Genomic DNA, 14341 nt, shown 5'->3' with positions numbered 1-14341 from the left:
ACACACACACACACACACACTCACTCACACGCACACACACAGCAAACAAGTCCACCTGCAGGCTGAGCGCTGAGATCAACAACACCTGATGGAGCAGGGTGATTGGTGCAGCCTCGGGCCCTGCGAAGCTCTGATTGGCTCCGCAGAGGACCTGGCTAAGTGATGCAGAGCTGTGTGTGTGTGTGTGTGTGTGTGTGTGTGTGTGTGCGCGCGTGTGTGTGTGCGTGTGTGTGTGCGTGCGTGCGCGTGTGCGCGCGCGCATCTCTGAGGGTATCCCACACTCCCCTGCCTTATCAGGCGGCTCCACGGCACTGCTAGAGGAGCGCTGCTCTCAGGAGGGCAGGGCTACCAGCACGGTGCTTATCTTCTACCAGCAAGGAGGGTTTATAGGTCTGATTAACTCACTGTTTGTGTTGTGTATATGAGAAAAGAAGAGAGAGAGAGCTGGGGTGTATTTTATTGTAGACCAGTGATACTCAATTTATGGCCAGCGGGCCAAATCTGGCCCCGAAAGGGTGCCAGGTGGCCCACCAACGATTTTCTAGTCCACAATAAGTATAAAATAATTCACACTGTGAATTGTTTTTGTTCTTTTAGTATCCATAAGGTGCCAGAGTGCATAAAACAGCATCAAAAAGTGCCAGTGGAGATCCACACCGCCTGACAGAGGTCCTAGCAAAGACCATAATGTCCTAAAATCTGAGGAACATCTGAAATTCCAGAAATGTCCTAAAATCCTAGAAACATCTGAGAAATGTCCTGAAATCTTAGACACGTCCTGAAATTGTAGAAATGTCCTAAAATCCTACAAGCACCCTTAAATCCTAGATATGTCCCAAAATCCTACAAAAATCCTAAAATCTGAGAAAAGTCCTAAAATACTAGAGATGGCCTAAAATCCTAAAAAGGTCATACAATCTGTGAAAAGTGCTGAAATCCTAGAAATGTCCTAAAATCCTCGAAGCACCCTTAAATCCTAGATATGTCCTAAAATCCTACAAACATCCTAAAATCTGAGAAAAGTCCTAAAATTCTTGAAATCTAGAAACATGTATGGGGCTGCTGTGAGTGGCCCCTGGCCCCCCCTCATTTTGCAGAAGTGGCACTTTGAGTATCCTGCAGTCACTAAAGAGTGCGCGCGCTGGGTTTAAGACGTTTGCTCGAGTGCAGTTTGAGCGCTGCTGAATTAAACAGCGAAGGATGACTGGAGCTCTTCAGAGGCTCCCAGGAAGTAAAAGGCAGGAGCGCGGGAGGAGGAGGAGGAGGAGGAGGAGGAGGGGTCGAGTGTTGAGCGGTAAAACCACACAGCACCTCTTCAAAAAGCAGACTGGTTGTGATGCATTACAAAGCTCCAAACTTCCAAAAAAAAAATCTCCGTCTTCTGTAAAATCTATATCAAATTGCAGCATTTGTTTGGAGCGCGCTCTGCTCGCCGGCAGAGTGGAGCTCAGCGATATGATTTGTTCTGGTTTGGGTCCAGCCGGTACGACCAGAGAGTGTCATGGTCTGCGGGGGGGAGGGAGGGAGACGAGTGGGAGGTGGTAGGGGGAGGAGAATGCCCCCCTCCCCGTCTCTCCCAGCACATAGGAGAAACGCGGGCTGCTATAATCTCTTTTCCTGGCGCTCCATGAAAGAGAGCCGGAGAGCCACCAGAGCCCGGGTCCGCTCAGATCTGCTGCCCCTCACCCCTGCTGTCTATCTCCTATCTGCTGTCTCCTCCTCGCTCCCCGTCTCTGTCCCTCTCTTGTTCCCGCTCTTCATCCAGGATCTCCCTGTAGTCGCACTTCATCATGGTGCGTTAGCGCGGCTCAGTGTGCATCTCTGCTCACACCTCCAGCTTCTGCGCAGCCACAGTGTGTGTGCGCGCTCCTCTTTGTGTCCCTGTCTTTGGTCATTTTTAGCCGTGCTGGCGGCGAAGCTCTGGGGAGGACGGAAATGTTTGTCTGTCCGTCCAACACTTTGGTCCACCACTGAAATATCTCAACATGGACTGCCATGAAATTTTGGACATTCGTGGTCCTCAGAGAACGAATCAGACCGACTTTGGTGGTTTTCTGAGTCCAGACTCAAGAAGAAAATGTTGGCGTTGTTTCTGCAAACCACAGTTATGTTACATTTGCACACTTTATAAGTGGCAGTTATACCTTTAATTTCATTATTGATAGTTGAATTCAATAATGCTTTGTGTGCGTTTTAATGTTGTCTTTTGTTAATTAATGTTAATATAGTTTAAGATGAATTATAAATATATATTCTCCTGAGACAAAACACTTTATATCAGTCCTGGGAAAGAAATGATCACATTTTCAAAGATATATTGTTTTTGTTCTTCATATGGATGCTGTTTTTTTTCATTTAAGAGAGTCTTAACTATATTGTATTAAGATTTTAGACACTAATATGAATTTTAAGCCTTGAACACTGAGACTTGCAGTTCTCATTTTCAACCAGTTTCCATACATACAAGAAATGACCCAAAATATTGGCAAGAAATTAATTAAAATACAAAAAAAGTAAAAAATTAAAAAAAAAACCCTGAAGAAAAATGCTTGATTTTTTTTCCTATGACATAATTTTAAACACTAATACTAATACTAATAACTTCGGTGTACCCACTATATAATTACTTACAAATGTAAAGAATGTATGGTTTGCAGAAACACTCAATGCCAACATTAATTTTGGCGATTAGGTTTGATTTTCTTTAGCGCCACCATGAGGTTGAAGTTTTGAGTGAAATACATCAAAAATAACTGCATGGATCGTCATGAAATCTCAGCGGATGAATCAGACTAGCGTTTACCTTCGTATCATATCAACGTTTCTCTTGAGATGGATGGCGAGACCCCTGCCAAGCTGCAGACCACTGCTCGAGACCGACAACAAAACTAAACCAGTTATGTTTTTGCAAGTCATTGTAGCTTTTCTGGCAGCTTTCAGCCATTAAATGGGAGTGTTTTGCAACGACCTAATATTGCCACAAAAACTCGTTTTTCACAGAAACGTTTTTGCATTTTAAGCCAAAACATATTTTCCAAACCACAACCAAGTGCTTTTTATATCAAATTCAGGCATTCTCTCTCTCTCATGCAGATGGAAAGTCGGGTGAATTTTTATAGTTCACAAAACACTGCCGGAGGTTCACGTATCGAGACCAACAAGAGCTCGCTGTATCTGCACGCCAGAGTTCACATGCTACCTGGAAACCTCGCCAACAGTCATTTTAAATCTGACAAAGGAACTTGTTGCTAATTGCTAACTCAACTGGCGTGCAGATACCGTGAGCGCACATACGTGAGCCTGGCTCCTACACAAGGAGCTACAGGCTCCGACAAAGGTAAAAACATGACGCCAGCGACATTTTTCAAAACAACTTGGCACAGCGGGGCTTCAGGACACTTACTTTGGACGAGCAGTATGGAGACATTTTGTGGTTTTTATTATGTGTTTTTTAACGTTTGAATCCTGGTCGACATTTGCTTTACTTGTTTGGGAGATGAACCTCCTTTCTTTGCACTTTTTAATTAACTGATTCATTTCATAATCGATCATTAAAATAAAATACAGATACAGATAACTGGGAAAATGCCAAATACTGGCCCCAATAATCAGCCGTGCTGATAATCTGTCGATCCTAATATGAACTGCTCTGCGTGCATTTTCTCAGATTATCATACAAACCGGTTCATGAGAGTCAGGATGCTAAACGTGGCGTTATGTGATTTAATTTCTATTTTTTTTATGTATTAGCACACAAGATTAGGTAAAAGCAAGTAGATAATAACAAACATAAGGACTGTGCAGGAGAAGTGAGAGTTTACGGTCTATTCAAACACTGATGCAAATATAACAAACAAAAAAGTGGATGTAACTTCAGTCATTGTTCAGCCATTGCAACGTTTTTAGACATTTAAATGCAGAATGAGATTCTGAATGAAGCTCTAAAAGTACAAAATGTTCCCATCGTTTTTCCTAAATTTCCCCTTTTTCCTTCACCATTTCCTCTCTTTGCCCGCCTCTCATGGCGCTCCCTCTTTCACACCTCCGAGGGGGGGTATCATTTTATGGATCCCTGCCATTCAGTCTGCCCCCTCCCCTCGCTCCGTCTGCCTCCGTTTCCCAGACTCTTCCATCACGACTCTCCCATCCTTCCTCCTCCCTGTTTCCTCCTTCCTTTCCTCCCTCCGTCCGTCCTCACCCTCTGATGGGTGGAGTCTCCTCTGTGCTGCCATTTTCTGTTTGCTACAAGAGAACATGAATATTCATGACTAATCCACTTTGCGCCCACCACCACCACCACCGCCGCCGCCGCCCCCCAGCTCGGCCCTGCAGTCGGAGGCAACACTTGGTGGTGGCACATGGCGAGACAGCTGTTGCAAACCAAGCCAGGCATCTGTGCAGTGGGAGCATACGAGGAGAAGACAGAGCGAGGGAGAAAGGGACGCTGTTAGAGACAGAAAAGAGGACAGAGAGGGGACAGATATGTGTAGGGATGGAGTGAGGATGGTATGGAAGGGGCAGTGGTTGGTTGGGGGGCATCTGGGCGAAGCGGAGCCAGACAGACAGAAGGAACGGGGCGGTGGCGGGGTCATCTGGGTGAAAAGGAAGGGGACGAGCCAGACGGAGGGAAATGGGCACTGATGGGAGGGTCTGTCTGGGGCTGGAGAGGGAGACAGATTGAAAAAAGATGGGAGAGAGTGAGACGGAGAAAGGGAGGGGACATCTGAAGATAAGAGACAAAAACCTGGAGGGAGACGACGGCATGCGGCGGCGACACGATGGAGCGATGTCACACCTGACCTTAACGCTTGTGTATTAACAAAACAAAGAAAAATCTGAACGTACGAGCAGCTTTGTCACCAGAAATGCAGAAAAACAGAGGTCAAAAAGTTCAAAACAAGATACCGCCAAACTACCAAACTGTTGACAGGCCACAGACCAAACTCCATACAATTCTTTTCTAATTTCCTGATAATTTTAAGTTTCTCAATGCCTTCTTCCTGTGCTTTTAAAAGAAACAAAGCTGATTTGCTCAGGTTTCTAATGGTTAATTTGACTATTGGCTTTTATTTTCAATAGATTTTATTTCGCTCTAAAGGTTTAAAATTTCTCCAAATAGATTTTTTTCTGCCTAAATATTCAGATATTTTGCCTCAAATATATACCAGACTTATCTTTTAAAATCCAATGTGTGTAATCTTCTAATATAAACTCCCTCTTCATCCCCACAGTCCCAGAAATACCAGCGAGGACACGACCACGCTGTCCTCAGCAGCTACAGCTCTGCTCACAACATGATTACAGGGAGGGACAAAAAAAACATCTGTTCCACAAAAAATGTTCTTATTTTTCTTGTTAAATTCTGGATACTGTGATCTCATCATGTCAGTTAAAATCCTTCAAATAAAAACCAGAGAATTCATTCATTTCATAAGAAATAAATAAGAAAAGAGTTTGAGCTGTTCACACTGTGTTCTCAGATGATGATGATGAGGTCACAAGAAGGTGATTCAAAGAAAATAATCAACAAAATGTGGGTTCAGTAAACTGTCGCCTCTGTCTGTTCATCATGGAAAAAATATCCACCAATACAACCACATCATAAAAGCTATTTTTAAGAAAAACGTTCACATTCATTTCCATTAGGATCTGGAACTTAAAGGAGCAATCTTCAGATTTTACTCTACGACTAAAGTAACGTATCGGGAGCTGTCTAGAGTCTGGAAAAGACCCTAATGATATCATAGTGATGTCATAACCCAGAAAAAAATGTTGCGTTTTATGTCGGCTGAAACCAACCCCTTTTCATAGCTCAATGCAGGCAGAGAACATAGCGATGTCCCAACAGATGTCTCAATATTTCTGGCACTTTCCCGGCTGGAAAAATAATGATGTCTTTTTAATAAACAACCACTATTCGAAGCACTGTGCCAACCGTGTCTCGATTAAAAAAATGGCCGCTTTTTGTTGAACTGTTCTGTCAGAAGACACAGTCATAGCTCGGTAAAAAAACAACCACTTTTCATGGCACTAGGCCTGGTGGAAACACATCGAAAACAGCCACGTTTGATGCCTAAAAAGCTACTGGAAACACGGCGATGACATGCAAAAAAGAACCGGTTTTGTTGTTTTAGTTGGTGTGCAGCCTGGCAGGCGTCTCGCCTCTTCGTGTCACGCCATCCACCATTTCCTCCACCTCCTGACGACAAAGTCAGCTTGGATACAACGCCACTTTAGAAACGCTGATATAATACGTGTGAAAAGTACACTGAGTGTCATCAGACTTGGTATGATTTTTATTGATTTTATTTTTTTAACACTGCCGAGTCTGTAACCGTCCCTATCATGTACATAGTGCCCTATATAGCGTGATTGCCATCTTGTCTTAAAGTTTTATCTGATCTTACATCTGGCAACACTGAGCTCTCTTGTGCGCCCTCTAGAGGTATCCTCCAGTAAAACGTGTCGTGTTTAGACAAGTTTATATACAAAAGTGCTTATGATGCAGTCAGACACAAGGTTAAACAGCAGCTATATCTCCAGCCTAAGTCTGGATATCCACGACCACGCCTTTAAATGAATCTGTCTCTTATCATGCTTAAACTTCACTAAAGTGCTAAATTGCTGGAATTCAACTTTAAATTATTTTATTTTGTATGCCAACCTTAGAATATGGATAATATCAGCTTCATAGCCTGATTGAGGCTCACTCAGCAACAGAAAATCAGAGACTTCATACAGACATGGTTAACCCCTAACATCCCGGATCAAGCTGTTGCTCTTGTTCAGAGCCGACAGGACACAAGGCTCTGATGCAAAATCAAAAAAATGCACTGCAGGCATTGAATGATGCCACCAGCAGCAACATGCCCGAACAACCAGATGGCATTTTTAAATCAACACATCCTTCAACTCCAAAGATGTAGCAGGAACAAGGACAAATTTCAATTTAATTTTTTAAACTAAAAACTTACAAATAAATCTACCTTGATAAAACCTCCAAGTACGAGTTCAGAAATACTATCAGGAGCAAAACTGCAAAAAATAAAAAAGAAAAGAAAAGAAATAATAAAAAGGTTAAGATTTCATGAGCTGTATCTACAGAAAATTAAATTCTGAAGATAATAATCCCAGTGAAACCTGCCCGACACCCCCCGGCTTTGTGCCTCGCTGAGCGGAGACGCTGCATGTCCACAGACGGAGGGACTGCTCCTTTGCCAGCCCGTGCCCCTCTCTCTGCCCCCTGTAGCACCCCGTCACCCCTCCACCCCCTTGCTCTCCATCTCCTGCATCCCTGCATGGGGCCCCAATGCTGGCTGCCAATCCTCCCCGACTCCCTCTCTCCCTCCCCCGTCTCTCTCTCCTCCCCCCGCCCGGGCAGAGGGTCCGGCTCTGCCCTACATAGCAGCGAGCGCAGCAGGCTGGCGCTGAGAGGAACCCTCGGGTTTACAAACTGTGTCAGGCCTCGAGACGCCGCTGTGATCAACACCAAACGCCACATGAGGGGAAATAATAAAGCGAGCGCTACCAAGAGATGGGAGTGATTGATGTTGTCAATATGTGGAATCTGGAATAAATTAGCTCTCTGATCTGATCCAAACTCAGAAAAAAGCTCAAGGTCAAAAGACGACAGCTACAGCAGTCGCTTTTTACACTTAACCCTTTGAAACCTGGATTGACATAAAGTCTGACTGACTGATTGAGAGAATGGATTTGTACAGCACTTTTCATACAAATGAACTATACCACAAAGTGCTTTATACAATAAAACCATAAGTGAGGAAACACCAGAGGCAGGATAAAACCAATAAACAGGAAGATAAAAAAGTAAATAAATAAATAAGCAGATAGAGATTAATAAATATCATGACAATAGCAATAATTATGAAAATGAATAAAGAAAATGATGAATAAATAAGTAAAATATGCAAACTGTAAATAAGAAGTAAATTAAAGTATAAAAACAGATAGTAAAATAATGAATAATTTATAACTTAAAAATATAATATAAAATATAAAATAACTTATAAAATAAATAAATAAAAATAAATACATGCAAAAAACTAAATCTAATAAAAATGGTATCAAAAATAAAAAACACATTTTTAATGCTATATAATCAATATCTGAAAATAAAAGCAACTTCAAATAACTTTTTTTTTCTTTTTCCTTCCTTTTTTGTGCTAATTTTCAGGTCATTTTCTTTTTCTTGTCCAGTCGCTAATTGCCTTCTCCCAAAACATTTTGCTCAGATTTAAAAGGGTTAATCATTCATTTTGTTCATTTTTGCGCCCCTTCTGCACTTTTACTATTTCTAGTGGTGATTTTTTTGTTAAACTATTTAGTAATTGATTTGACCTTTTACATCTCATCTCTTAACTCAGTTTCTTTTGTTATATCTTTATATTTCATTGCTCTGTAAAACACTCTGAATTGCTCTGTTGTATGAAATGTGCTACACAAATAAAGCTGCCGGGCCATTTTATGGCTTGTACCTTTCCGGTGAAAAACAATCTGATGTTCGGTCACGTGTTCACACTGCGCCCAGTTAGAAAGAGGCGTTAAACACAAAACAGACCGAAACAAGCAAAAGATACAGAAGAAGTTCTATTTCTCCGTTTGGATCATTTTCATGATGTGGTCAAACTAGAAAAACAATCCGAGTGACAAAAACAAAGACTCTTAGTGAGGGACACTGACCGCGTGAACATGCACAGAGTGGTTACATTACAGCTTGTTCACCACTGCAGTCCTCTCTCCCAGTATGAGACCAGTTTAAAAAACATTCCCATTAGACACAAAACATAAGAAAACAGGATGCAGGTTTCCTTCAACACATGTTGAGCTGATTTGCAACTGTAAATTCAGTTCAGAAAGTTATTATAATATATAGCTATTAAAATGTAAAATAAGGAATAATGGCAGAAAAACATTAAGAACGGTTTAAAAATAGTTTCGGTCACATGGAAATAAGCACATTTCTATATATATCTATGTGGCCCCAAAAGTGTATCATGGCCTTAATAAATTCTGAATGGTTTCCTCCAGTGGCAAAACCAGGTCTTAATTAAAAGCCCTGATCCTCTGGGATCAGACCCAGATTTCTTTGATGGAGTCAATCACCCAAATTATCCTGTGATTAGGATTTAGGAAGAAAAAAAATAAGTGCTTCTTTTGAGGGAAGTATCTCTGGTATTGCTGCAGCTTGAATAAATTCTCCAAATATAAAAACATTGTAATAAAAATCAGCATCATTCAAGCTGACACAAACTGAAACAAGTGCAGAATATGATTTTCAGATGATGGCATCGGTGGCGTCGTGAGGCCTGGACGCCCGAGACTGAAGCCTTGAATGTCTTAAAAACAGCCTCAGATCTGAATATATACGGAGTTTAAAAAATAAGAATAGACCAATAAGGGACTGTTCTTTATTCATCAGAGGAAGTGGGTGGCTTTTTTTTTTTTACCCTCTTCAAAGCTGCAAATATTTTCTTGAGCCTCCGTGAGTGACTCTGAGAAAATGCGTGAAGTGTTTGATGTAACATGATGTATTCAAAGACTGTCAAAAATGTGGAAATCCAGAGATATTTTCTGTTTCTAGTTTCTGGCTGTAATAATTGTTGTTCAAGTCAGTTTTATTTATAGAGCCCATTATCACAAAACATGGTTTGCCTCAGAGGGCTTTACAGTGTACGACATCCCTCTGCCCTTAGACCCTCACATCACCCGAGGAAAAACTCCCCAAAAAGAACCCCTGTAACGGGGAAAAAAAAGAGGAAGAAACCTCAGGAAGAGCGGTAGAGGATAGTGAGGGATCCCTCTTCCAGGACGGACAGACGAGCAATAGATGTCGTAAATAAATTATAGTTGTTATATTGGCGATTTATTATTTTGGTGGGCCTGTGGGTTTGGAAGACAGATTTTCTCTTAAAAAAAAAAATCAAACAATTTTTTGTGTAAAAATCACCAAAAAAGCCTGAATAATACTGAAGAAAATAATTTTAAATTTTTTTTTTAAATAACCAAAAAATTTTGAAAGGGAAAAAAATCGACAGGAATTTTAAAAGATAAAGAAAATTGCATTGCAAGTCTGCACGTTTTCTTAAATAATAATAAAAATAGTAATAACCTGTAAATAAAATACAAGATACAAACATTTGAAGTTGTATGCCCCTCCCCTAAGCCAAATAAGGTTAAAGGAAAAAAAAATCGCAAGACATTTAAGAAAAAAATTGCTTAAAAGTCTTTAAGAAAACAAATGGCCCAAGGGTTTTAAAAATAACAAAACATTCAAAAGAAACTACCAACCAAATTACCAACAATTTTAAAAAAATAAAAGTTGAAAAAAAATCTTCTGGGGGAAAAAAAAATCACTAATTTAAAAAAAAAAAAAAAATCACCCAATTTTTTTTTCTAAACTGCAGAGGTTCTTAAAAATCACCAAAAATGTAAAAAGAAAATAAAATCACACAAAATTTTATAAGACAAAAATAAATAATTGATTAAAGAGAATAGGCCTGCAGGTTTGGATAACATGTTTTCTTTAAAAAAAACAGTAGTAAAATAAATTCAAGATACAGCCATTTAAAGTTGCATGCTCCTCCCATAAGCCTAAATAAAAAACAAAATTCCCTCCCTGGCGCTTTAAGAATTATTTGACATGCCTCACCTTTTTGCACCCCACCTCCTCCCCTCTAATAAATAACAAGCAGTCCCTAAAATGCTTTTTTAAAAACCCTGAATCTAATAATCTGTCTATACTTTTAGTTGACTAAACTAGTTTGATTACTGCCACTTTTAACAAAAATACAGCCTATTTTTCGATCTCTAGTCAATAAATCTTTAATGACGGCAGCTGTAAAGTATTTTCTGTTTCTACTCTGCACTATTTAACATCAAAATTCAGAATTAAAGTTAAAAAAAGGAAAGTTTTTCAGGGTAAATAAGGTGCCAAAGAGCATAAAAAGCATCAAAATAGAGATTGTTTGATAAAAAGGAGGATCCCCGCAGACCTCCGAAGCCCCCATTGTCTTCAGATCCTAGAGACGCCCCTGGACCGCATAAAGACTCAACAGTTGGCTTTTCTTTGGCCTTAAGCACCAAGTACCTTGAACAGACACTCAGCGAGTGACTTGTGGAAACATGCAGCGTGCACGACATGTAAACACGATGTCACAATCTGCAGGAGACACAAATCTCATCCCCAAACACAAGGAGAGAGCGTGACAGAGAGACAGAGACAGAGACAGACGGATCGATCGGGACAGAATGAGACGGGGAGCATCCAGCCTACCATCCACCATGACCTGGCAGAGAAGTCATAACACAGCTGCCACCTGAGCCCGGGGTCACTCTGCCTCTCCCACGCCATTCCACACACCGCCACGCCGCCTCGCCCACGCCAAAATCCTCTTCCTGTTACTGCTGATAAATATATAAATATATAAAAATACACAGTCAGTGAAACACGGATGGAGTCACCAATCAGGAGCTATCTGTTACCAGGATGCTGCTGTGGTGTGAGTGATGGAGAGGGTGTGTGTATGTGTGGGTATATACTGTATGTATGCTCTGGTGTGTGTGTGTGTGTGTGTGTGTGTGTGTGTGTGTGTGTGTGTGTGTGTGTGTGTGAGTGTGTGTGTGTGTTTGGAGGGAGAGGGGACACAGAAATGCCACGGAGCCCTCTCCAAGCAGCTGTGCCTCTCGCTTCGCCCGTCCAACTGCTCCCCGCTGCCATGAGCCGACTCAGCGAGCCACCGACTGCAGTAAACGCACGGCTCCAGCTCAAGTGTTTGCACACATGTAGCCGCTCGCACGTGTGTGGTGCGCTCACATCTTCGCAGTTTGTGTATTTCTAACAGTTTTATGAGTCAGTCAGAGGCGGCGATGTCGCCGGGCTGTGCTCGCTGCTGATACAGATTCTCCAGGAGGCCGCGGGCCAAGCTGTGATGTGCGAGCCAGGTTACTGAAGGGCCTCCATCTGAACATAAAGCTGGTTATGGGAACCCCTTTATCAACTTCTTATTTCTCTCTCAGCTCGTGCTCCGTTCAATTATTACACTATAGAAAATATAATGTCTGTTTAACCCTTTGAAGAAAACTGGATTGATTTCCTTCAAAAGCATGGGGAAGAAGGCAATGAGCAACTTAATGGCCCAAAAATTAGCAGGAAATTAGTAAGAAAGATACAAGAAAATTACTGAGAGTGCTTTAAAATAGAAAAAAATATATTTTTTTTTCTGGACATAATTTTAAATATAATTACAAGATTCAAAAATATAGAAATGACAAAAATTAGTAAAAATTAAAATAAAATTACCTGAAAATAGGCAACAAAAAAGAAAAGTAAAAAACAAAAACAAGCAATAACATGAGCTTAAGAAAGTGCTTTAAAAATGTTTTTTTTTTTCTTTTTTTTACTGGAACCAAAAAATTTGCAGGAAATTAGTAAAACATTACATGAAAATTAGATAGAATTAACAAAAAACAGAAAAATTATTTTTAAAAAAACCCTGACACCTAAACAAACAATGAAATGGCCTTAAGAAAGTGCTTAAAAAAAGAAAAACAAGAACACAATTAGAACATAATTATAAATTTAACTATAATAATAGTTACTATAATAACTATAATAATAATAACTATAAGATTTATAAATACAGAAATGGACAAAAAAATGCAGAAAATTTGTAAAAAGTTACAAGAAAATGACCTGAAAATGAGCAACAAAATAGAAAAGTAAAAAACAAACAATAAAATGATGTTGAAAAAAGTACTTAAAAAAGAAAAAGAAAGACAAAAAAAGAATTGTTTTCCAGGACATCATTTTTAGTTTTTAGGACAATTTCTTGTCTTGTCTTTTTTTTCTTGTTTTTTGGTGCAATTTGTGGGATATATTTTGTCAAATTGATTATTGTCTTGATTTCCATGTTTCAAAAGAAATGAAACCAATTTTCTTGGGTTTCAGAGGATTAAATGCTTGGGAGAAAGGTCTGATTGCAGAACAAGAAAACTGATGTCAATCAAGGCGTTAAAGGGTTAACCGTGAGACGCAGAGGTCACTGAACCCTGCACTTTTCTCAGCACAGTCGCCAGAAGAAAACTCTCTGCATCGTACATTTCTTCAAACCACGGACACGTTGCATTTGTCTTTCGTTTCGTACGTTCTGAAAGTATCTGAGCTGACGACGAGGACAGAAACCTGCCAAGCTGCAGACCAACTGTTCAAGACGGACACACAACAAACCGGCGGTGGAACGGGGCAGTAAACAATAAACAAACGCGATGAAACACAGAACAAAACAACAACAAACTTCGGAAAAAATGAAATGAAAAAGGTCAACGTTACAGCGCCACTAAAGGTAAAAGTAACTGCTTCAAGCTTTCCCCGTTATAAGCAAATATAACATTTTTCAACAAAAAAAATGTTATTTTAGTAATTTTATTATTTAGTTTTTATTTTAGTAATTTCATTATTTATTTTTACTATTCTTACTGGTCTCTGTACTTTTAACTTTGACTTTTTTTATCTTGTATATCACCGCCTGTCTTTTGATTGTTTAATCTTGTCTTTTCTTTTGTGTTGCATTATTTTTTTATGGTGAATACTTTTGAGCTGCGTCCCTTGTATGAAAAAAGATCTATAAATAAAGTCTATCATATTATTATTATTATTATTATTATTATTATTATTATTATTATTATTATTATTATATATTGTTTATTTTCTGCACTGTTTTCTTGTCATTTTCCTGTGTGTTTTCCTTTTTTGTGCTTATTTTCAGGTAATTTTTTGAGCTTTTTACTATTTCTTTGCTATTTTTGGGCCATGTGCTGTGAAGTTGCTCTTTGCCCTCTCCCCATATTTTTGAAAGAAATAATTTTGCATAGGTTTCTAAGGGTTAATTATTTTTGTCACAAAAATGTCAGAAAAAAACCCCACCTGTGCATTTGGCTGTTTTATTTGTTGCCATGTTTTTCTGCTCCACTCTGTCGTGAATGTGTTTTGCGGTTTGTTGTAGCTCAACAGCGAGACAACAAGTCGTTTTTTGACTCTGGCCACCTGTGCTAAAAATGGACTGTTTATTCTCCGTTTGATAAAAAAGAGAAACTCTCCACCAAATAGTTTTCAGAGCCGTTCACACGGCCGAGCACAATGTTCCTCTTCTCCTGGCCGTGCCCGTTCGAACCGGAGGGAAATCTGTTGCTGATGAACATAATAAAAACAAACCAAAGTCATTTTCTTCTGTGGTATAAACAGTTAGTCATTTCACATGAGGACAGCATTATTGTGGATTTTATTTAGTCATGCCTATTATAGAAAATAAAAAGAAACGTCTGA

The 14341-nt window shown here is 39.8% G+C and overlaps 1 long non-coding RNA gene across 2 annotated transcripts in view; it reads right to left on the bottom strand.

The window, feature by feature from the left end:
* Nucleotides 1-3473: 3473 nt before the first annotated feature.
* Nucleotides 3474-14341, bottom strand: part of LOC148186550 (uncharacterized) — a 33000-nt gene continuing 22132 nt past the window's right edge. Inside the window, exon 3 of one of the 2 annotated variants that reach the window (XR_015779674.1) lies at nucleotides 3474-4660. This is a non-coding gene — a long non-coding RNA (uncharacterized LOC148186550). Of the gene's footprint in view, nucleotides 4661-12503; nucleotides 14207-14341 lie in introns of those variants that run through there. The other variant, XR_015779673.1, reaches the window with a different exon arrangement.

The sequence above is a fragment of the Plectropomus leopardus genome, chromosome 18 (assembly GCF_026936395.1).
Source record: "Plectropomus leopardus strain MGB_pleo_1.0 chromosome 18, ASM2693639v1, whole genome shotgun sequence".
Lineage (NCBI taxonomy): Eukaryota > Metazoa > Chordata > Actinopteri > Perciformes > Serranidae > Plectropomus > Plectropomus leopardus.
This window is presented reverse-complemented; position numbering and strand designations above follow the sequence as displayed.